The sequence below is a fragment of the Sciurus carolinensis genome, chromosome 13 (genome assembly GCF_902686445.1).
Source record: "Sciurus carolinensis chromosome 13, mSciCar1.2, whole genome shotgun sequence".
NCBI lineage: Eukaryota > Metazoa > Chordata > Mammalia > Rodentia > Sciuridae > Sciurus > Sciurus carolinensis.
In genome coordinates this window covers 24,156,359-24,180,588 of record NC_062225.1, presented here as the reverse complement: position 1 = coordinate 24,180,588, position 24,230 = coordinate 24,156,359, and the positions used below count along the sequence as shown (strand labels likewise).

At 36.2% G+C, this 24,230-nt stretch overlaps 1 protein-coding gene and 1 pseudogene across 4 annotated transcripts in view; both read left to right on the top strand.

Moving 5' to 3' along the window:
* The window catches only part of LOC124963470 (transformer-2 protein homolog beta-like), an 84,743-nt pseudogene extending 61,819 nt beyond the window's left edge, over positions 1 to 22,924 (top strand).
* The window catches only part of Exoc6b (exocyst complex component 6B), a 579,628-nt gene that overhangs the window by 191,932 nt on the left and 363,466 nt on the right, over positions 1 to 24,230 (top strand). The window lies entirely within an intron of this gene.

The window sequence follows — 24,230 nt, the reverse complement described above, 5'->3', positions numbered from 1 at the left end:
CTCTCAAAGAAATGGGAAATGGGCACCAGCAGCAACATAGTGATCAATATACTGCATTAGAATAAATGTCCAGTGTCTACGATGGAATTCACACCATTAATTACAGCACAAAGAGAAATGGCGGTGTCAGCATTTAACAACAGCCACGATTCGACTACGCCTCCCTAGTACTAATAACCACAATAACACGAATGGTGGGGGCAGTAATTATATAAACTAAATTATTCTTAAAGATAGTAAAATTACAGTTCATTAAGAGGAGAGAAAATGGGGTAGGAAAGTAAAAGAAAGTTTAAACTATTCAAAAGGTGAATAGAGGTATGGCAGGAGCGAGGTAGCCAAATAACGACTATAACGAAGGAAGGAGTAAAAAATAACCAAGAATAATAAAATAAAGAACAAGACTAAGAGAGAACAAGTGAATTTGGCTATTGAAGGATGAAGAGAGGAGAGAAGGAATAAGAGAAACAAAAACACGAGCCAAACCAAACAAACAAAAAGTCAAATCAAAACACATAAACAAAAAAGCCTTCCCCCTCTTAAGGTCAAAAGGAGGTGAAAGAACAACCAGTTGAGGAAAGAAAAATAAAAAATTGAAAAGGAAGGAAAAAAATAAGTGATCAAAATGAAGAGAAAAAATGAAAATATATATGTATGTATATTCATGAGTCAATCAACACTAGTATAAACCCACCCACACATCCACACTCACACTTGATGAAAACAGGACAAAAGAAGAAAAGGAAATGAAAATCTTTCCATTTCTTCTTGACTGTGTACCCCTTAGAGCAGAGGCCTAGGGTTGCTAAACCCACTTTTGAGTTGCTTACTAAGCTGTCACCTGGTGTGGCCTGGAAACCACGTATTGGCTCTCAGTTTCCCTTCTCCCCAGTTTAAATTAGGACAGAATGAGAAGTAGTGACATCTGGAGATTTTTGTCCCTTCAAAGTAGGTAGAAGCCCTCCCAGGGTGGGACTGCTACAGTTGTAAATGTGAAGATTAGGCACATTTAGCTTTAATTCTGACCCAACTTTCTGGGTTTGTCGTGAGGTGTCTTGGTCTAAAGAGAATTGCTCCACCCATCCTATTGGTGGGTGATGCCATCTCTGCTGACCTTCTGGGTCTGGCATAGGTGGGGTAGGGGGGCATCTGAGAACCCTGCTCCTTGAGCAAAGCACCCTATTTTCCACTGTCCTCATACACTCACTACCCACAAAGGTGGCCTTCCCAGGATCAAAACCCTAGCATAGATGTGCCCATCTCTCCAATTTATGGGATCTCTCAGGCTAATCCCACATCCACCAAATCCAAAGGGAAAGCAAGAAGCACTCTGCTCCACATCTCCAGGCTGAGTCCCCCTGGTGACTGTCCCCTCTGTGTCTACCTCAGTTGCACCCCACCATCAAGACTCTAGCTCTCACAACAGGCGCATGCAGAAGCAGTCAGCTAATGCTTGCTGTCGACTCCCTGGCTCCCCACGTACAAAGCTGCATCAGAAACTCACCCCAACCATCCCGAGAGCTCCCACACTCCCACGGAGCAGTGCCCAGCACTCGCACACCTGCTCCTCTGGGCCACTCCAGTTCACATCGCCCCTCTGCATCAGGGGTTCCCATACCCCAAATTAACTTCACAATTTCAGTTTCTTTCTGCTGAGGCTGACCCTTCCCTCCATGGTGGACCCCCACTGTGGCCTTATTGACTGGATTTCCGAGGTAGTCCTTAATGTCTTATGTTTAAAAATCCCCAAATTTCTGTCTCTGTGATTCCGATACCAAGATTTGGTGAATTCCCCATCACCCGTGTCTCTGGGAGCAGTAGTCCTGCTGCTTGAATCCCGAGTCATGGAGCAACTGGAAGTCTACCCTTCCTCTACTCCGCCATCTTTTGTCTTCAGTGACAATCTTTGTAATGAAGCATTTTCCCCACTTATATTAATTTGCTAGTATGTGTTTGAATTTGCATCTCTTGTCTTAATTTGAATTTTGTATCTTTTTTTGACTCTTCCATGTTTCTTCTTCATCTTTTCTTGTCTCTTTTGGAATTGATTTTTAAAAATGAACCCATTATCCTATCCCTCAGCGCCCTATCATTTTGAAAGCTATACACACTTTTTATTGTTTTAGATCTTACCTTAGAAATTCAAACACTTCTTCTGAAATTCTAATATTAATTAAAAAATTTGCCCTCTTCCAGAATAAGAACCTTACAACACCAAAAAAACACCTGGCTGATTTATTACTAATTCTAATATGCCATTTATTGTATTATACAATCAAGGATAGTTTATATTTGCTTGAAGGGTGACTGTTCCTTTTTTCCCTCCATCTCAGACCTTTCATTTGTGAGAACTTTCCTTTAGTCTGAAGTTCATCTTTTAGAATTTCCCTTAATGAATGTCTGCCTGTGACTAATATTATCAGAGTTTTGTTTGGCTTTTTTTTTTTTTTTAAGTCCTTTTTCTTGAAAGTAGATCTATAATTTTGTCTTGCAGCTGTTTTCCTTTAGAACATTACAAATTTTGTCCTACTGTCTTCTAGTTTCCATTTCTGAAGGATTTAAGTCAGCTCTCATACTACCACAGCTACTTTGATTGTAATTTATCTTTTTTTCTTTCCTTCCCCCCTGTCTGTTTTTAACGTTTCTGTATGTTTTTTGGTTTGTAGCAGCTTCCTTGATGCATGTCAGGGAGTAGATTCCTTTTTATTTATATTGTTGGCTTCTTGAATCTAAGGATTTATGTCTTTCATTAGTTCTAGAAAATTCTCAGCCATTATTTCCTTAAATATTTTTCTTGCTTCAGTCCTTCTCCATTCTCTTTTCAGAACTTTAATTAGATGCATATTAGATGAATTTCATTGTAACCTGCATGTCTGTTAATTGCTGTTCTACATTTTTTCATAATTTTGGCTCTGTAACTCATTCTATATAATTTCTTTTGCTCTCTTTTCCAGTTAATTATTTCTCTTGTTATATTTTATCAATGATATACATTGAATTTTAAATTTCAGTTATGTAGTTCAATTTGTAGAATTTTTACTTCCCCAAATAGTTTCTAATTTTAGGAAATATTTTCAACAATTTTATTTCTAAAAAGGAATAAAAATAGTTGTAATAGCTGTCCCTATTAATGCTAAAATCTAAAGTCTTCTTGGGTGTTTTCTGCTCATTGATACTCATTTTGATTTCCGTTTGTGCCTAAGTTTTCTTTGATTCTGTTGTGATTGAAAATTGCCTGTGTGTAATCCTGAAGGCCTAGCATGAAAGTTCCTTCCTCTGGAGATGAATTTTATTTGCTTCTGTCAGGTGTCTAGGAGCACTACCAGTAAGGGATTTTCTTAAACCAAACTTGCATGGACCATCTGAGTCCTGGCTCTCAAGCTTGTGACATCTTCACTATGACCATAGCCTTTCCAGATTCTTTTAGTTTTTCTTTCTTTTCTTTTTGTTTGTTTATTTTAACATTCTGTTTTGTTCTGTACCAAAGCAACTTTTCTTAGACTCCCCTCTGGTTGGCTATGATATAGAAATGATGTATCCTTACAGCCTTTGCTTGTTTTGTTGTTTTAGAGACTGGTTAATTTATAAAGGAAAGAGGTTTATTCTGGCTCATGACTCTGGAGGCTGAAAAGTCCAAGATTGGGTGGCTGCATCTAATGAGTGCCTCATGCTGCTTCATAGCATTGGTAGAAATGCAGATGCGATCACTTGGCCAGAGAGGAAGCAAGAGAAAGCCCAGGAAGCCAAACTGGCTTTTATAACAACTTACTCTCTAGACAGCCAATCCTCTCTTTTGAGACAGATATTATCGTTCATGGAAACATCTTCTGCATAACTATATCACCTCCCACTAGGTCCCACCTCACAATACTTCCACTAGGAGTTAAAGTACTAATATAAAATTTTGGAAGACACTTTTAAGCTGTAGTACTTATCTCTAGGGTGTAGTGCATTAAAGTTTTATATGGGAGACAGTTTCCTATAAGACTCCTTATCTTGGAATGAACTGGAGCCCTGACTTCTGTCCTCCTTATCTTTTGGGCCACCACATGGAACCCCAAGTTCATGGATTATAATTCGTAAATGCCCTCAATTCAGAATCATCTTTGGTTCTCTAATATTCTCCTTATTTCTTTGAGTATACAGTTTTGCCCCTGGAATTTGCCCCTGTGGTTCCACCGTATTTTATTAGCATTTCATTGCTTTTGACCTGCTGTTTTTAATATTTTAGCTAATATTTTTACTTGTTTTAATCTAAGTGGTGGTTTTAGTACCTAGCTCTCTGTTACTACAAATATAATTCCAACTGTACTTTGTTATTGTTGTTGGTGCTAAGTCAGTTTCTTTGGAGCTTTATTTGTAGATACTTATGGTCCTTCTTAGAAAATATGTGTTGGTTTCAGTAAGATATTTAGGGGATGGGGGACACTGATTACGTGAAATTCATTTTAAATTAGATAACTCAGTTTTATGTTTCTTCAGCCCTGTCCCATATGCAGATTGTTCATTGTCACAAATGCTCAAAGATTCACTTGGTCACCTGTTCAGCCCTTACTCCATAAAGGGTAACTGGTAGGTCTGGGGTTGTAGCTCAGTGGTAGAGTGCTTGTCTATCATGTGTGAGGTGCTGGGTTTGAGTCTTAGCACCACATAAAAATAAATAAAGGTATTGTGTCCATTACAACTAAAAATTTTTTTCCTAAAAAAAGGAAAGACGTTTTCCTGTAGACATGTTTCATACAGTATGATTTTGTGGGATATGTATTTTTCCAGATCATTTTTGATTGAATATCTAAGTCTTTGTTAGTGCTGTCACACTGTCATCTCTAATTCAGTTACTTACTCTGCTTTACTTCCTTTTCATCTTGTATATTCATTAAGAATGAAGCACAAGGCCCTGAGTTCGATCCCCAGTACCGCAAAAAAAAAAAAAAAAAAAAAAAGAATGAAGGTCTAGGTCTAGGACTAGGGATGTGGGGTCAGTGGTCAAGTGTGTGTTTAGCATTCACAAGGTTCTGGGTTCTATCCCTAGAATTTCAAAAAACAAAGCAAGAAAATAAACCAGCAAACAACAATAGCAAAAAGAAGATTAAGGCCAATAATTGGCAAACTGTCATTCTGAAAAGGGCCAGATAGAAAGTGTTTCAGACTTCGCAGGTCATACAGTTTCTGTTGGAACTGTCCAACTCTCTCTCGTGATATGAAAACAACTATAGACAACACTTAAATGAACACATGAACTTGGTCATGTTGCAAAACATTTAATGTATTGATACAAATTTGAATTTCATATAATTTTCATTTGTCAAGACTACTTTGTAAGTTTAAAAATTTAAAAAGTATTCTTAGTTTATAGATTATTGGTTATATTTGCCTTGTGGGTTATAGTTTTCTCACTCTATCTCTAAACCATTAACATATTTTTACTCTGTTGCTCCCACTTATGGGCCTTTTTGAATTTTTTTCCCGCTTCCATGGAAGCTTAGATGTGAAATTTGAAATTCAAGAGCTTGTTTTTGCATAAATAGTACGTTAGGGGTTTTGCAGTGGGATGATGTCAGGATCTATGTTACAAGTTTTGTCATTTAATTTTAAATAATAGTTGAACTGTGAAGTAAAAAATGATAAAACATTACCTGGTTTATATTTTATAACAATACCTGATCCCTATTTCATACATTGTTTTTGTATAATAGTATATGAACATTGTTTTCATTTAGCATTCCTTGGACTTTTAAATGCACATTCACAATCTCTTTACTGGTTTAGTGAATATATAATATTCTTTACTCAATTTCCATACTTGGGTTTTTAACCCCAGATTTTTGTTGTTATTATTGGTTGTAGCTGAGTATAGCAATTTTAAAAAGTATAGTTTTTATCTTCTTTTTTCATTTTTTAAAGATAGTTCATAAATTTTTTTTTTTTTTTGGTACCAGGTATTGAACCCAGGGGTGCCTAACCACTGAGCCACATCTCCAGCCCTTTTTATATTTTATTTAGAGACAGTGTCTTGCTAAGTTACTTAGGCCCTCACTAAGTTACTGAGGCTGACTTTGAACTTGAAATCCTCCTGCCTCAGCCTTCCAATCCATGTGGATTACAGGTGTGTGCCAACGTGCCCAGCTAGTTTATGAACTTTTATAGGAACCATTGTGATCTCCTTAAAAACAGGATCTTGTTTTACTATATTTTTCAATGCAAATGTCCTCTGCACAGAAAATGCCTTCTCAATTTAATGTTTTATCCTATGGACACTGATCATTAAGTCAGAAAATACATTGAAGTGTTAGCTGATTTTATTATCATTAAAACTTCTTGAGTTTTTTGTCCTTGGACACCTCCTTCCTCCGACAATGATGGAATTGTTCTTCTCCCAGCCATCCCAGGGAATTGAAACTGACATTTGTTTTAGCTTAAAAAAATACCAAATACTACTGAGATGAATAACCTTCTTAAAAATGTATTTTGTCCTTTGTTACGACATCCAATAAGAAATCTTTTGAGTGTAAGCATCACTTCATAACATTTACAGTGTATACATATTCTCAGAAGGAAAATTTGATGAGACTGTGGGGCTTAAACAAGTACGGGGTTTATTTTTCTTTTATTAGGGGAAGTATGGAGGCAGATATTTCAGGGTTGATGAAGCAGAAGCATGATACTAACTGGGGCCAAGGATTCTTTTAACTTTCTGCTCAGAAATCTGAATCCAAATGTAGCTTTTACCATTGTGCTTTATTTTCTCATAATTTTAAAATGCTAGTACTCCCTCCAGTATTATGCCAAGAAAAGGTTGGGCAAGAAGCAAAGGGGAATAGTAGTGGAGCTGATTCTTTTCCATTTAAAGAGCATTCATAGAAACCTCACTCAATGACTTATGTATACATTTCCAAATGTAGCTTTTTACCTAAGCATATTGCCACCCCTAATAAAATTGGAATTTTGTTAGTATGAGGGAAGGAGAGAAATGACAGTGGACAGGCAAGTATCAACATCTGCCTTATTGCTTTATTCAAGATGCTGCTTTTATAGAAAACATAAAGGAGAGGTATAGAATCAAATTCTTTTGCATCCAAAACATAGTAGTGCTCATCATTGTTGGTGTACTGTTGGTGTACTGAGATGCAAATTTTTAAAAACCATTATGTGAAAAATTTATAGTTTAAAAATTTTGTATTCTTTCTGTGCACCATTGCTATTGTAGTTTTTGTGCTTTTTATAAGATTTAGATCATACTATTTAAGTTGCTTTTGCACTTAAAATGTTCTTTAATAACTTTTTTATCTTATCATTAAAATTCTTTTCAATATTTTTGAAGGATTCACATAATATCATATAATATAGTTGTTCAGCTCTTCTGTTAAAAACATGGTTGTTTGGTCTTTTGTTTATGTAATTATAATTTTAACAAGGCAATTTTAGATTTATAGATAAGTTTCAAAGATAATATGGGAAGTTTTTGTATATTCTTTACACGGTTCCCCTGTTATTTACATCTTACACTTTTGCTTTGTCAAAACTAAGCAACCACTGTTGGTACACAACTATTAATTCTAGACTTTATTTGTAGTTCATCAGTTTTTTCATTACTATCCAGGATCCATTCCAGGGTAGCACATTTCCTGTCTTCTCAGTCTTCTCTGGTCTGTGACAGTTTCTTACCCTTTCCTTTTTTTCATGATCTTGACACTTTTGAGAGGTGCTGGCAAATGTCCCCCAGACTGAGTTTGTCTGATGTTTTTCTCATGATTAGACTGGGTCTGGATTTTTGGAAAGGAAAAGATGGGTTGATCCTCTTCCCCCCTTTTGTGTCATATGGCACATTTGTGATATCTGCATGATAACCCTGGTGACGTGAATCTTTATCACCAGGGTATCATGGTGCTCTCCTGATAAGAACACTGAAGAGCTTCCCCCTTTTCTTCCTTTATTCTTTGGAAGCAGGTCTCTAAGTGCAGCTTATACTTAAGGTGGTGGCATGGAGCAAGATGGGGAAGAGGATTTAGCTTCATCTTTTAGAAATTAAAAAAAGAACACCATAAATTATTTGGCATTCTTCCTTCTCTCCTCACTGCACCCCACACCTCACTAATTTATTAATTCCATCACTTGTTTATATCAGTATGGACTCATGCATATATTAAGCTCTGGATTTTCTTTTTTTTTTTTTTTTTCGTAGTAGGGATTAGACCAGGGGTGTTTTAACACTGAGGTACATCCCTCAGACCTTTTTATTTTTTACCTTTAAAACAAGGTCTCACTAGGTTGCTTAGGGTCTTGCTAAGTTGCTGAGGCTGGCATTGCACTGATGATTCTCTTGCCTCAGCCTCCTGAGTTGCTGAAATTACACGCTTGTGCCACTGTGTCCAGTACGCTTTGAATTTTAATACAACACTAGGTTATTTGTTGTGTCACTCAAATTGTTCTGGTTTAGGCCACTGGAAGTTCTTTTAGGTTGCATTTGAGTCCCATTGGTGAACCTCCATCTTTTTTTAAAAGTAATTTCTTAATTTCTGATACTATAAGATGCTTTAAGCACATCTTTTATTTTCTTTGCCCTAGACTAGGAATGCTGTTGGTACTAAGATAGCATTGCTTCTAGCCCTTCTCAATGGGCAAAGCTAGGTAATAGTTATACTAACCCATGTGCATACACATATGTTTAGTTTTTTAATGTCTTTTTAATGGTTTGATTGTTTATTATGAACTGTCCCACCTTATCTCTTCTGCTTTGAGATTCAGATTCCTTTGTCTGATTCTAAAGTTGCTATACCAGTTTTTTAAAATTTAAATTTAAATTTAAATTTTTTAATGATTCCTGTTTGCCTGGTGTAATTTTTCCATCTTTTTACTTTAGCTTCTTTGTTTTCTGATTTTTCTGGAAAATGCCATAAAGTTGGTCATTACATTTTTTTAAAAAATTCATTTTTATTATATCTGCCCTTAAAAAGGTATTTTTAATTCATTATATTTGTTGTAAATCTCTATCTGTTTGTATCATTCATTCCTTCATTTGAGACGGGTCTTGTCATGTTGCCCAGAATGGCCTTGAACTGGAAATCCTCCCATCTCAACCTTACAGGCATTTGTCACCCTTATCTGCTATAAGTTTGTATTTAAATCTTTTATTTTTTGTTTTATTTTTAAATTAGTTATTATCATTCCTTTATTCATTTGTTCCTCTTTTCCTGCCTTCTTTTGGATTCACTGGGCATTTTCTTGAATATCATTTCATCTTTACAGTTGACTTTTTAGTGTTGACCAAATTTTTAGCTGCATAGCGATCTTCATTGGTAACTCTAGAAATTTAAATATATATCCTTGACTTTAAACATGTTATTCTTTTGTTTCTGCTTCCCTTATTTCTGATAACTCAGTGGTATTCTAATGGTTCTTCCCCTGAATATAATGGTTCTAATTTTTCTAACTGCTCTTAATAATTCCTTATTTAAAGAATTTATGCACAGTTGACTAGGGCTATGTATATGTGTGTGTATGTGTGTGTGTTTGGAGGGTGTTGCCTACATCTTAGTTTTTATCCTTGTTGGGACTTTCTGAGTTTTATTTTGATCTCTCTTTTTTAGTCTTTTATAGATTTTGGGGAAATTATTGAAAATTTTCTTCTTTCTTTCCCTCCCCTCCCCTCCCCTCCTTCCTTCTGTTTTTGTTTTGTTTTTAAGGAGAACTTGGATTTTTGTTTTTTTTTTTTTTTTTTACAAGTGGTGGACTTGTACAGTGGTCCCCAAATAGGGTCCCCAAATAGTCTTCCTTTTCTTAATGCACTTCAGCAATTGGTTTGAGTTTAATAATGCTTTCTTCTGGTTTGTTCATTCTGCTTTTCAGACCATCCAATGAATTCCTAATTTCAGATATTTTATTTTTAGTACTAGTATTTCTGTGATTCTTTTAAGAGTTTTCAGTTCTTTGCTGAAATTGTTTGCTCTTTTATCCAGTGTTTCCTTTAATTTTTTTTACATATTATAAAATTTTACATATTCTTAATATTCTTTTTACTATCATAAATAAGTAGTTATTTGCTATTTTAAAGTTTTTGTCTGCTAATCTGAACAACTAGGTCACCTATGGCATACTACTACTGTTTGTTCTTCTAATTTTGAATCACATTTTCTTTTTTCCTGTTTATAGTTTTTGGTTGTTTGCTCATCCAGCAAAGCTTTGTGATCTAAGCACTGTGAGTCTAGATCTCCCTATTTTTCTGACACCATCCCTAGCTTCCAACACGCTGCAGATTCAGTTATGAACCTTGTTATGGAGGGAGAGTGTCTGGTGGTAATTGAAAAGTGTAAATAACTAGCTTTGTGTTTGGGACTCCTCTAGATTCTAGTCTCTCTGACCAGCACAGGTGTTAGTATTACAAATTTGACTGGTTTCTCCTTATTCCAACAATGTCCCTTTTTCTTTGGTAGATTTACTCCTGTTCCGGACTGTGACCCAGACTTGACGTTTGTGCATGGTGATAATAGTGGACGTCAATCTCTGCTAACCTAGGAAGGGCTCATCCCTTTCTGGTACCTTGTTCTTTAGACTTTTTTTTCTCTGTCCACTTCATTCTACTTTTTTAGAGTAGTTAATTTCTTTTCTTTTTTTTAACTTTTCATATTATTTTTATTGTTATTGGTGTGGTATGAGCAATGTCTTTGTGGCCTTTGAATTAATTTTTTAAAAATTTGTTTTAACTTTGACATTCATTGCTGTAACATTAACATGAAGGGCTGTTAGTCCCAAATACATGACCATTGTGTGTGTAGAAACAATAAAAATGCTTGTATGCAAATATGATTTTTGGTGGGGAGGGGAAAGAATTATGATACTGTGGATCATTAAAACAGTAATATTAAAGCCTTAAACTACTCTTAATAATTTCTAAGATCAGTGACTTTTTCACCCTTTGCCCACAGACCATTCTGGAATTTATCTTTGCTATCTTTCTTTTCTTTTCTTGCTATTACTGGTGATTGAACTCAGGGCCTCCTGCTTGATAGGCAAGCATTGTATCCCTGAGCAACATCCCCAGCTCTACTATCTGGAAATCACACTAAATTTTATTACTTGTTCTTTATTCTCTGCTTTTTAAACTTGCTTCCCTTTGATATCTTCTTTATGATGGTACAGTGTACCTTATTAACTTCTTATGGCTTTTTAAATTTCCTTGAAGCTTCAGGATTTTGTGTACTATGTATTAATCTTTCATTCTGAGATCCATGGAGCCGCTCAAGATTTCAGGGAGAGAATTCTTAGAATATTATGTGTTGTGTTCTGCTCTCATGTACTATAGCATTGTGCATTCAGGTCTAAACAGTGTTGTTAGGTCATTTAAGCTTATCAATTTTAATGTTTGCTTTTTTTCATATTGCTGAATTTATACCAAGCCATCCTACCTTCATATATCCTATTTGTATTGTCCCATTGCTGACAATTTTTCTTGATTTTTTTTTGTTCACTATGAATTGGAATTCATTTGCTTTCAATTTAGCATCACTTTCATGACTACTCTTTCCTCCTCCTCCTTCTTTCTTTTTCTTTCTTCTTTCTCCTTCTTTCTTCTTCTTCAAGATACTAGGTATTGAACCCAGGGGCCTTGTGCATGCTACACAAGTGCTATACTACTGAACTATGCCGCCAGTTCCCATACCTATTCTTTTTATTCCAACATCCAAATTGTGAAAATTTTAATCCTGACCTCTCACCATTCACTGGAAAAATCTTACTGATATTCTTTCTCATGTCTATGAAAGTTAGATAAATGTTGTATGTGACTTGTCAGCTAGTAGGCCCTATTTAAAAAAAAAAATGTTACATTGAATAAAATCAGATATTTGTATTATCATGTGATTAGGCCATCCTCTCTTTTAAAACCTTTGTATTCTTCTTTTTTACACATGGGAATTTGATTGACTCTATATGTGTTATGGAATCTTATAAAACTTATATATAAAGTTTCCTGAACCAAAGAATTATCATGTTTTTAATTGTCCATTTACCTTATGAAGCATATTAAAATGGAGGACTGATTTTTCCTGTGATTGGATCCAGAATGACTCACTTTATCCTTTTTTTTTAAAATATTTTTTAGTTATTGATGTACCTTTATTTATTTTTATTTATTTGCTTATATGTGGTACTGAGAATCGAACTCAGTGCCTCACACATACTAGGCAAGTGCTCTACCACTGAGCTACAACCCTAGCCCCTCACTTTATCCTTGATTATTTCATGGGCTGTAGGGTATAAAATACATTTTTTACACATTCACTGAAAGACTTTCCTTAAGCATATACTTCATTTGTAATGAATCTACTGAGAAAGAGAGAAAGAAAAAGATTCAGAAACTTATGAGTGCAATACATTGGATAGGTGTGATTTTATCTTCAGTAGGTTATGTCAAAGACTGTGGTTACATGAGGAAATAACTTGAGCTATATAGTTAGATTTAGTTCAGATCTACCCCTATATGAGATATACATTTTTTATAACATTGTAATCTATTTTTCCTCTTTTCTTTTCATGTCTTATTATGTCCTCTACCCATCCCATTTCTGAATTATTGTTGCTGTGAGCATGGCAATATGTTTGGAATGCTATGAGTTTAACAAGGAGGAAACCACTTCACTTAAATAAATTTCTTATTTTATTATGTTGCATTGCATCAACCATGAGGGTGACATTTAAAAATTTCTAGAGACATATGAACTACCTAAACTGAACGAGGAGGACATACACAACTTAAATAAACCAATTTCAAGCAATGAAATAGAAGAGGTCATCAAAAGCCTACCAACAAAGAAAAGTCCAGGACCAGATGGGTTCTCAGCCGAGTTCTACAAAACCTTTAAAGAAGAGCTCATTCCAATACTTCTCAAACTATTCCATGAAATAGAAGAGGAGGGAACCCTACCAAACTCGTTCTATGAAGCCAGTATCACCCTGATACCTAAACCAGACAGAGACACATCGAGGAAAGAAAATTTCAGACCAATATCCTTAATGAATATCGATGCAAAAATTCTCAACAAAATTTTAGCAAATCGCATATAAATATATATTAAAAAGATAGTGCACCACGATCAAGTGGGTTTTATCCCAGGGATGCAAGGTTGGTTCAACATTCGGAAATCAATAAATGTCATTCACCATATCAACAGACTTAAAGTTAAGAATCACATGATTATTTTAATAGATGCAGAAAAAGCATTTGATAAAATACAGCATCCCTTCATGCTCAAAACACTAGAAAAAATTGGGGTAGTGGGAACATTCCTAAACATTATAAAGGCAAACTACGCTAAGCCCATGGCTAATATCATTCTAAATGGTGAAAAACTGAAAGCGTTCCCCCTAAAAACTGGAACAAGGCAGGGATGCCCTCTTTCACCACTTCTATTCAACATCGTCCTTGAGACTCTAGCCAGAGCAATCAGACAAACCAAAGAAATTAAAGGGATACGAATAGGAAAAGAAGAACTCAAACTATCCCTGTTTGCTGATGACATGATTATATATTTAGAGGAACCTGGAAATTCCACCAGAAAACTTTTAGAACTCATAAGTGAATTCAGTAAAGTAGCAGGTTACAAGATCAATGCTCATAAATCCAATGAATTTTTATACATAAGTGATGAATCTTCAGAAAGAGAAATTAGGAAAACTACCCCATTCACAATAGCATCGAAAAAAATAAAATACTTGGGAATCAATCTCACAAAAGAGGTGAAAGAACTCTACAATGAGAACTACAGAACACTAAAGAAAGAAATTCAAGAAAACCTTAGAAGATGGAAAGATCTCCCATGTTCCTGGATAGGCAGAATTAATATCGTCAAAATGGCTATACTACCTAAAGTGCTATACAGATTCAATGCAATTCCAATTAAAATCCCAATGATGTACCTTGCAGAAATAGAGCAAGCAATTATGAAATTCATCTGGAAGAATAAAAAACCTAGAATAGCTAAAGCAATCCTCAGTAGCAAGAGCGAAGCAGGGGGTATTGCAATACCAGATCTTCAACTCTACTACAAAGCAATAGTAACAAAAACGGCATGGTATTGGTACCAAAATAGACAGGTAGATCAATGGTACAGAATAGAGGACATGGACACAAACCCAAATAAATACAATTTCCTCATACTAGACAAAGGTTCCAACAATATGCAATGGAGAAAAGATAGCCTCTTCAACAAATGGTGCTGGGAAAACTGGAAACCATATGCAATAGAATGAAATTAAACCCCTATCTCTCACCCTACACAAAACTCAACTCAAAATGGATCAAGGACCTCGGAATCAGACCAGAGACCCTGCATCTTATAGAAGAAAAAGTAGGTCCAAATCTTCAACTTGTTGGCTCAGAATCAGATTTCCTTAACAGGACTCCCATAGCACAAGAAATAAAAGCAAGAATCAACAACTGGGATAGATTCAAACTTAAAAGCTTTCTCTCAGCAAAGGAAATTATCAGAAATGTGAAGAGAGAGCCTACAGAGTGGGAGAATATCTTTGCCAACCATACCTCAGATAGAGCGCTAATTTCCAGAATCTATAAAGAACTCAAAAAACTCTACACGAAGAATACAAATAATCCAATCAACAAATGGGCTAAGGAAATGAACAGACACTTCACAGAAGAAGATGTACAAGTAATCAACAGATATATGAAAAAATGTTCAACATCCCTAGTAATAAGAGAAATGCAAATCAAAACTACCCTAAGATTTCATCTCACCCCAATTAGAATGGCGATTATCAAGAATACAAGCAACAATAGGTGTTGGCGAGGATGTGGTGAAAAAGGAACACTCATACATTGCTGGTGGGGTTGCAAATTAGTGCAGCCACTCTGGAAAGCAGTGTGGAGATTCCTCAGAAAGCTTGGAATGGAAACACCATTTGACCCAGCTATCCCACTCCTTGGCCTATACCCAAAGGACTTAAAATCAGCATACTACAGAGATACAGCCACATCAATGTTCATAGCTGCTCAATTCACCATAGCCAGATTGTGGAACCAATCTAGATGCCCTTCAGTTGATGAATGGATAAAGAAACTGTGGCATATTTATACAATGGAATATTACTCCGCAATGAAGAATGATAAAATTATGGCATTTGTAGGCAAATGAATGAAATTGGAGAATATCATGCTAAGTGAGATAAGCCAATCTCAAAAAACTAAAGGACGAATGATCTCGCTGATAAGCGGATGAGGACATATAATGGGGGGTGGGAGGGGCTAGCATTATGTTTAGGGTTAGGTTTAGAGTTAGGCTAAGGAGAGCGGCAAGAATGAAGGGAAGAAGGACTGTGTAGAGGGAAAAGAGGGGTGGGAGGGGTGGGGGAGGGGAAAAATAAAATAAATAAAATGTTTACTTCATCAAAAATAAAAAAAAATAAAAATTTTGGCACTTGGAATATTTGTTAGATTAAATCTTGATAATAGTAGATTAAAAGAATGTGAATGTACTCTGTTTATGTTTCTGGGAAGTAAAGTGATTATCTGAATTCTTTTGAAATATAGGTAGGTGAACATTAAAATGGAGGACTGATTTTTCCTGTGAATGGATCAGGAATGACCATCCCCATACCTATTTTTATATTTACTTCATAGGTCTGTCCAGTATTTTTTTTTTTTTTTGTGTGTGTGTGTGTGTTATGGCATATGTATATATGTAGTATATGTAAATCTTTTTTATCTTTAAGTTGAAAGCTTGGTAAATGACCTAACTTGGGCCATTGAAATAATATAGAATATTATTTTTGAAATTTTGGTAGGTTGTAAATGGGAGTAATTACTGTTGGTGTATCTAGGAAATAAAATGTGGTAATGCATACTAACAAAGTTTGAGAAATCTTTACGTTGTTCTTGCTCTCTGACTCATCCCACTGATGGCCTGTAGAGGGCATTATGTGCATAATAAATAAGCTTTGTCTTTTCAGATCTTAGCTAAATTCATTTAGTTATTTTATCTAACGTCATATAGGGTGAATTCGGTTCTGAGTTATTATCCAGATATTCACTACTGTGTCATAAATACGAAGATTGTTATTTTTAGTGATATTGGGTTGGAATAAAAGATGTAAAACTATCACATTAATTCAGTAACAATGACTTTTGTTACAGTAACATTTTCTTCAATGTCTTTTCATTTTTTTCTGAGGACTAAAGGAAAAGAGTAGGTTTAAAAGGAGTTTGAGATGATATTAATTAACTTTGCTGAGGGTTGTTTGCCTGCAGTGGATTAGCTAATGAAGCAGTCCTTAATGTACTTGTGCTAGTCTTACTTTCCTGGAATGTGACAAGAGTGGTCCTTCTCACTAAACAAAGAGAGCAAAGGTGACTTCTTAGACATTTTCTGAACCTTTTTTTAAAAAAAAGGTTTAGTGTCTTTTGAGGCAAAGAAAATAGATTAATTCTATTTGAGACTGGTTAATATAATGAGAAGTAGTAAAAACTTATAAAATTCTTTTCCTCTGGGCTGAGAGGACAATTATATAACCAAGATAAGAAGAGGCAGAGACTATAAGATGGGCTGGTAAGTTGCAAAGAGCTTCTGTGTTTCTTTTTTCAGTGTGAACTGATTGCTGACTTGCCTTCTCAGCCTGAGACTTTAGCATTCCTCTAAGTTGGACCTTCTTAATTGTAATCTTTATAAGTTGTGTTTTGCTTTCAGATTTTATGGATTTCTTAAGTGCATAAGAAATTCTTGTATTTTTGTATACATATCACCAAATTGTTAAATAAGAGGGCCATCACTGTTTTTATTAACTAGGAAGCCTCCCTCCCTCCCAGGAATGTTTTAATTATTTCTTTTACTCTTTGATGAGATAACACAAACCAAGCCAGGTGTGGTGGTACACCTGTAGTCCTAGCACTTGGGAGGCTGTTGCAGGAGGATCACTTGAACTCAGGAGTTCCAGACCAGTTTGGGCAATATAGCAAGACCCTGTCTCAAAATAAAACAAAGCAAAACTCAAACAAACAAACTATATATGGAGTACGTACACACACACACACACACACACTCTCTCTCTCTCTCTCTCTCTCTCTCTCTCTCTCTCTCTCTCATTCCAGACTCAGAGTTAAAATAATTTTAATGTAAGTTAATCTGTGCATAATCAGTAAGAGGACTGAAGTTATTCTGCACACGAGGGTATAATTGTAAAGATTGAGGGTGTAGCCACTCTTAAGTTTTTCCTAAAATCTTGGTTCTTCCATTCTCTGGAATTTGCAAACTTTGGTGACTTAATGCACTTCTCTAAACCTTAATTTCCTCTTCTCTAAAGTGGAAATAACAAAAGTTATCTACCCAATAACAGTGTTTGAAATTTAAGTAAAATAATTCAGATTATATGCTTAGTTTAGTGCCTGGGGAATAAAGAGCATTCACAAATATGATGATGGTGGTATTCCTTTTTGTAATGTTTTTAAAGACTCAGAAAGATTACAAAATTTCCCTTGATCTAAGAGTGAAAGTGAAAATTTCAAAGTGTCTTTGAAGAATCTGAAACCAGAGTTATTTCACAGTTTTTTTTTTTTTTTTTTTTTAAAGTGGGATTAAGACTATGAATAACACTAACTCTCAGGGGAAACCTCCAGGCATCTCTGAGATTTATTTCATAACACTGACTTTGGATTTTGTATTATACTTCTTCCTAAGGTGGTTAGAGCCACTAAATCATTTGGGGAATCTAGAAGATCAGTGTGACAGAAACTTCCATCAGCATCAAATGACCAGGGACTAATAAATCTGAAATGATTTTTTTTCCTGGCACAGTTAATAATCGCTCAGAAACGATTTTGATGGAACATATAAATGAAAAAAACATTCTAAAGGATCAAGATTCCAGTGTGATATTAAGGGGAGGAAGGGCCATAAGGGAAAAATATGGTGGGTGGGGGAAGTCCTTGAAAAGTTGTTAACTTGGGTAAGGGAAATACCAGTATCTCTGTGGTCTTTCAGGAACAAAAACATCTTTTGCAGAGGGCCTAAGGTTTGAGCCAAGATATAAAGTGACCTTTGTGGCTGGCTGGCTCACCCTCCAGTTTCCTGGGGAGAGTCCATCAGCACTGCTGCAGTGCTTGACAGTGGGCAAGGAGCACTGAGCAGTGGGAAGCAAGGAAGTGATGGTTGGAGCAAGGAATGACTGTTATTTCTCACCAACAGATAGGTACACACCACTTGCTGAAATGATTCAGCAGTTTAAAGTTGAGAGCTGTGAGACTTTGTGAGTTACACATGGGGAGCACAGGACCCAGGAGGGTCAGCCCTGTTGGAATACTTCTGGGATTGCTCTATTCCCTCTTGCTTTGAATCACAAATGAATGTGAGGCTGTGGGGCTAGGCCTTTTCTTCTTCTTTCCCTCACTCCTAACCCTACCTGCAAAGTTCCTTTACTATTTGTAATAGAGTATTCTAGACAGCAGCAGGTAAAGTTTTCAGGTGATGGGGGGCCAGGGGAGGGAAAGTGAGGAGAAGGAAGGTGTTTCATCTATTCCATCAGTGTTTAAGGTACTTCCATCCTTTAAAACTGACATTATTCTATTCCATTCTTGCTCCATGGAAAAAAACAGACCTCTTGTCTGGATCTTTTCGTTTTAATGATTTCCATGAAAAGGCTTTTACTCAGGCTCTGACATGACTGTCAGAACACACGTTTAAATGCGAGACCGCTTAAAAGGCTATTGATATTCCCTGGTGGAGAAGAAAGTGCTTTAAAAAAATCCATCTGTCCATGCACAAGTTAAGTTAACCCTGGCCATTTTCCTTACTCCTCCTCCTCCTCCTGCTCCTCCTCCTCCTCCTCCTCCTCCTCTTCCCTTCTCTCTTAACTTCCTCTTCACCCAGCCCCCGTCCCCCCAAGACTGAGGTTAAAGTCATACTCTTGGCCCAACAAGATTTGTGTGTGTCCTCATCTCTTAGAAGCTGTCATTTTTATACATCGATGGCACTGATTAATTTAATCCAGATCTAAGCTATACTGAGTAGGGAAGAAGAATGCCTAATTTTGATCTAAGGCTTCTGTTCAGTCTCAGCAGACTGTTCCTTTTGAATCTGGGACTCATTTCTCTTTGTGTATCTTGGATATGTTAATAGAATTAAGTAATTGGTGTGATAAAGCGATGCTATATACAACAAGAATTATGTGTAGTATTTATAATCAAAAGCACATTTTGGCATGAATTTATGAAGTGTTAGTAGAAATTAAAGTTTTGTGGCAGATTACTGTACTATTTAAGTGGTTTGTTATAACAAATGGGTTCTGAAGTAAATCAGGTGGTTGATAAGATTTTAATTAATTGATAGACATGTGAATATGAAGCTGTCAACATGGTTGATGTGTTCTGTTGGTAAGAAAATGTTATGTCTATTAACCATTCACTATTACTCTCTCTCATGAATTATGATTGTTTTATTGAATATGAAAGAGATATAACATTTAAATTAATAACAAAAAATACTACAACTGAGAATTAAATTAATTCCTTGAAAAAGTAATATAATCATTCTGATTTTACCTACTATAATCATGCTACCTGAACTCACTGAGATATTCATGGCTACTTACTAATACTTATAAGCATGTCCAAGCCCTAATTATTTTCTCTAGATTGACCATTCTAGACTACAATTCAGCAGATGATCTTTTACCTTTTTGAGGTTTGTAAGTGATCTGGGCCATTTAGAATAACTTTTTCTAATTTATATTTTCTATTTCATGTTTCTTTTAGGCCATCCTTCATTTCCATTTCAGAGGCAGAAGTGCCTGACTTCCTTAATGAGGTTAATAGCTACAAACTTTTTGATCCTATTTGTTTCAGAATTTTCTAGAACTTTGGTTTACTAGTAATCTCCCTTCCCCTAACTTCCTTATAGTTTCAGTCTCTTGATTGACTTTTACTTCTTCCCAAAACTTGGTCTTACACTTTAAAATAATAAGAAGAAAAAATTCTTCTAGCTATACTTCCCTCTTCAATGAAACTTTAACTTTATGATTCTTTTTAATGCTTTACCAGACATACCTTTGATGTTTTCCAGTCCAGTTCAGTTCAGTATTTATAGAGGCCTTCTGTGTGCTTAGCACAAAGGGTAACCAGTTATGGCCTTTGTGTTTTAACATTTTATTTATGTTTCAACCTGGTGAAGAAGATTAGGCCAAGTTGTAATTCAAGTGATAGATGCTGTTTTGACCTTGAGTGTTTGTGTACCCCCACTCCTCCAATTCAGATGTTGAAATTCTAACCCCCAAGGTGATTTTTGGGAGGAGACTTGGTCATAGGAGTGGAGTGCTCATGAATTGTATTAGAAACGTTAGAAAAGAGGCCCAGGAGCAGTCTCTTTGCCCTACCAGCAGGTGAGGATATGGCAAGAAGTTGCCCTCTAAACCAGAAAGCAGTCCTTCATAGACAGTGAATCTGCTAGCCCCTCGATCTCAGACTTCCCAGCCTCAGGATTGTGAGAAATAAATAACTTTTGTTTATAAGTGATGTGGTTTATGGTGTTATAACACTCTGAACAGACTTAAGACAGATGCTTTAATATAGATACATACTCAGTGCTCTGAGAGTTACACTGGCATTCACAGTGTGCCCTCGGCTCGTCTTTCCCCTATTACCTCTCATTGATCTCTGACTCTCCTGGTAAAAAATAAAGAAATCGGTAAAAAATAAAGAAATTAAGGCCTTTATGTCTATGCCATATCCTTTCCCTTATTTTTTTGGGGTGGTGATGTTGGCGTTGGAGAGTTCTGGCCAGAATTATTATTTTGTTCTTTTTATGTAAAATAAAGTTATTGAAATATATTATTTTGAACCAAGATTAATTGTATTTCTATCTTCGAGTAGATTTGTTGAGAGAGGTTTATAATCATTAAATGCTGTTTCCCCCCAGTATTAAAAAAAAAAAAATCTCCCTGCATTTTCTTTAATATCAAAATACCTTCTTGGCTTTCCTTTAAAATACCCTCTTAGACTTTATTTTATAAGGAAAGTTTTGGGTTTACACAAAAATTGGATAGAGAGTTTCCATGTATCTCCTCATAACTCATACCCCTTGTTTGTCCTTTGGTGCTGGGGATTGAACCTTGGGCCTAGAGCATGCTAAGCATATTCTCTACCATTGAGCTACACCCTCAGGTCCTCCCCTGTTGTAAATATCTTACATTAGTTGGACACATTTGTCCCAATTGATGAACCAGTATTGATTATTATTTTAATTTTTTTATTTTGAGACAGGGCCTCACTAAATTTCTTAGGACCTTGTTAAGTTGCTGAGACTGGCTTTGAACTTGCAATCTTCCAGACTAAGCCTCCCGAGCCACTAGGATTATAGGTGTGTGGTACTGCACCTGGCAGTATCGATATTTTATTATTAGCAAAAAATTTATAGCTTATGTTAGGTTTTTTTTTTTTTTTTGCCTTACTTTGGGGTTTAAGTGTGTTGTACAGTTCCATAGGTTTTGAGGTATGCATGATGCCATGTATGCATAATTGCAGTATCAAACAGAACAGTTTCACTTGCAAAAAGTCCCATATATGTCAGGTTGGTAGCACAATTGTATAATTCCAGTGATTTAGAAGACTGAGGCAAGAGGACTGCAAGTTGGAGGCTAGCCTCAGCAACTTGGGGAGACTCTGTCTCAAAATAAAAAACGAGGGAGGTGGTGCGGAACATTTCGGATTAGCAGCTCGGCAACCCAAGCGTCCTGCGAGGCTGCGGCAGAGCCTCTAGAGAGAAGGCGCAAGAGGTTGGCAGCTTCCATTGAAGCCCAGCCAGCAGTGGCGTCAACCAGGAGTTTTGAGCGACAGCGGCAAGCAGAACTATGGTGAGCGGGTTAATGTTGAAGAAGGAAAATGCAGAAGTCGTCATTTGATGTTTTATAAATGAGTATTTGAAGCTCAGGAATAAGTGAAGCTGAAATTTGAAAAAAATAAAAGAAAGAATACATGTTAATTATCAGACCAGAAGTTCCACTTGTAGAAAATTGAGCAATTTGTGTGAAGTGGGGAAGATGAAAGAAGTCAGAATTTGAAACGGAAGAATGAAGAACAGAAAGGAAAATGAAGTTAAGATAAGAAGTAATCTGGAATCAGAAAGCACTACGCTAAGAATCCCGTTCTGCTTCCAGAAGTGGAAGTGCTCACGGATTGGGGAACTCTGCAAGGCATACTCTTGCAAGGTCTTGCTTCAAGGAAGATTCCAGGCGTCCAGATCAAAGTGCAGGTCCAGATCTGAATCTAGGTCTAGACCCAGAAGAAGTTCTCGGAGGCATTATACAAGGTCCGCTCGTGTTCCCGCTCCCATAGACGTTCTGGTAGCAGGTCTTGCAGTCGAGATTATCGCAGATGGCCCAGCCATTGTCATGCTCCCATGTCTACTCAAAGGCTCCATGTTGGCAGTCGGGCAAATCCTGACGCCCATTGTTGTCTTGGAGTGTTTGGGTCAAGCTTATATACCATAGAAAGAGAGCTGAGAGAAGTGTTCTCTAAATATGGCCCCTTTGCTGATGTGTCTATTGTATATGACCAGCAGTTTAGGTGTTCAAGAGGATTTGCCTTTGTATATTTTGAAAATGTAGATATAGCCAAGGAAGCTAAAGAACATGCCAATGGAATGGAGCTTGATGGACATAGAATCAGAATTGATTTCTCTGTAACAAAAAGACCACATACTCCAACACCAGGAATTTACATGGGGAGATCAACCTATGGCAGCTCACGCTGTGCGGATTATGATGACAGGGGATATGGTTGAGGCTGTGATGATGGGGACTACTGTAGCAGATCGTAGAGAGGAGGAGGTGGATGGAGAGCTGCTCAAGACAGGAGGTGGTCACCTCCTTACTACAGTCATGGGGACACAGGTCACGATCCCCATCGTGCTCCTACTCACTTGGTTGCTATTAAAGCATGAAGTCAAAGACTTTCTGAAACCTGCCATAGAGCTGGGATGTGGTTTGTGGACAATATTTTTTAGTGTCTCATGTTTAAAAAGCGAACAGTGCCTAGTGAAGTTAGGTGACTTTTACACCTTTTATGATGACTACTTTTGGTGGAGTTAAAATGCTGTTTTCATTCTGCATTTTGTGTAGTTTGGTGCTTTGTTCAAAGTTAAGTGTTTTCAGAAAAGTATGTTTTGCATGTTTTTTTTTTTTTTTTTACAGTCTAAATTTTGACTGCTGAGAAGTTTCTTTTGTACAAAACTTCATTTATAAGGTTTTTCTACTGAATCCAAGGTGTTCTGAAGATCAAAGCCTGTGTGTAAAATGCTACCAAATGGCAAAAAGCAACAGTAAACAATTTGATTTAAAGAAAAAAATGAAAATGTCTGGGGATGTAGCTGAGTGGTAAAGTGCCCCTGGAGTTAATCCTCACTTAAGAAAAAAAACAAAAAACAAAAAAAATCCCTTGTTTCACCTGTCCACAGCCCTTTAACCCCTAGCAAACAGTGATCTTTTGTTTCTATAAATTGTGCTTCTTCCAGAATGTCATATAGTTCAATTCAGAGTATGTAGCCTTTCAAATTGTCTTTTTTCACTTAGAGTATGCATTTAAAGTTCTTTTTTTTAACGTTTTTGTTTTTTGTTTTTTTAGTTGGCAGTGGACCTTTATTTTTTTTTACACAAGGTGCTGAGAATGGAACCCAGTGCCTCACACATGTTAGGCAAGTGCTCTGCCACTGAACCACAACACCAGCCCCCTTCTATTTTTTTATGGCTATTTCTGTTTTATCAAATAAAATTTTCTTGTATGAATGTACTACAGTTTGCTTATCCATTCATCTGTTGGTGACATCTTGGTTGCTTCCACGTTTTGGCAAATATGAACATGGCACTATGAAGATTTATGTGCAAGTTTTCACACATACTTAAATTTTCAAATCATTGAATAAATAACTAGAATTATGATTGCTGAATGATATGATGAAACTATATTTAGTTTTGTATTAAGTGAGGAAACTGTTTTCAAAAATGACTGTACCATTTTGCTTTTTCACCAGAAATGAATGGTAATTCCTGTTGCTCCACATCCTCGCCCATATTTGCTATTGTCAGTTTTTGGATTTTAGCCACAACAGGTGTGTAATGGTGCTGTTTGTTGTTTTAATTAGCATTTCCCTAATAACAGGTGATATTAAGTATCTTTTCATATGCTTATTTGCTATTTATCTTCTTAAAAAATTTTATTTGTTCTTTTTAGTTATACATGGCAG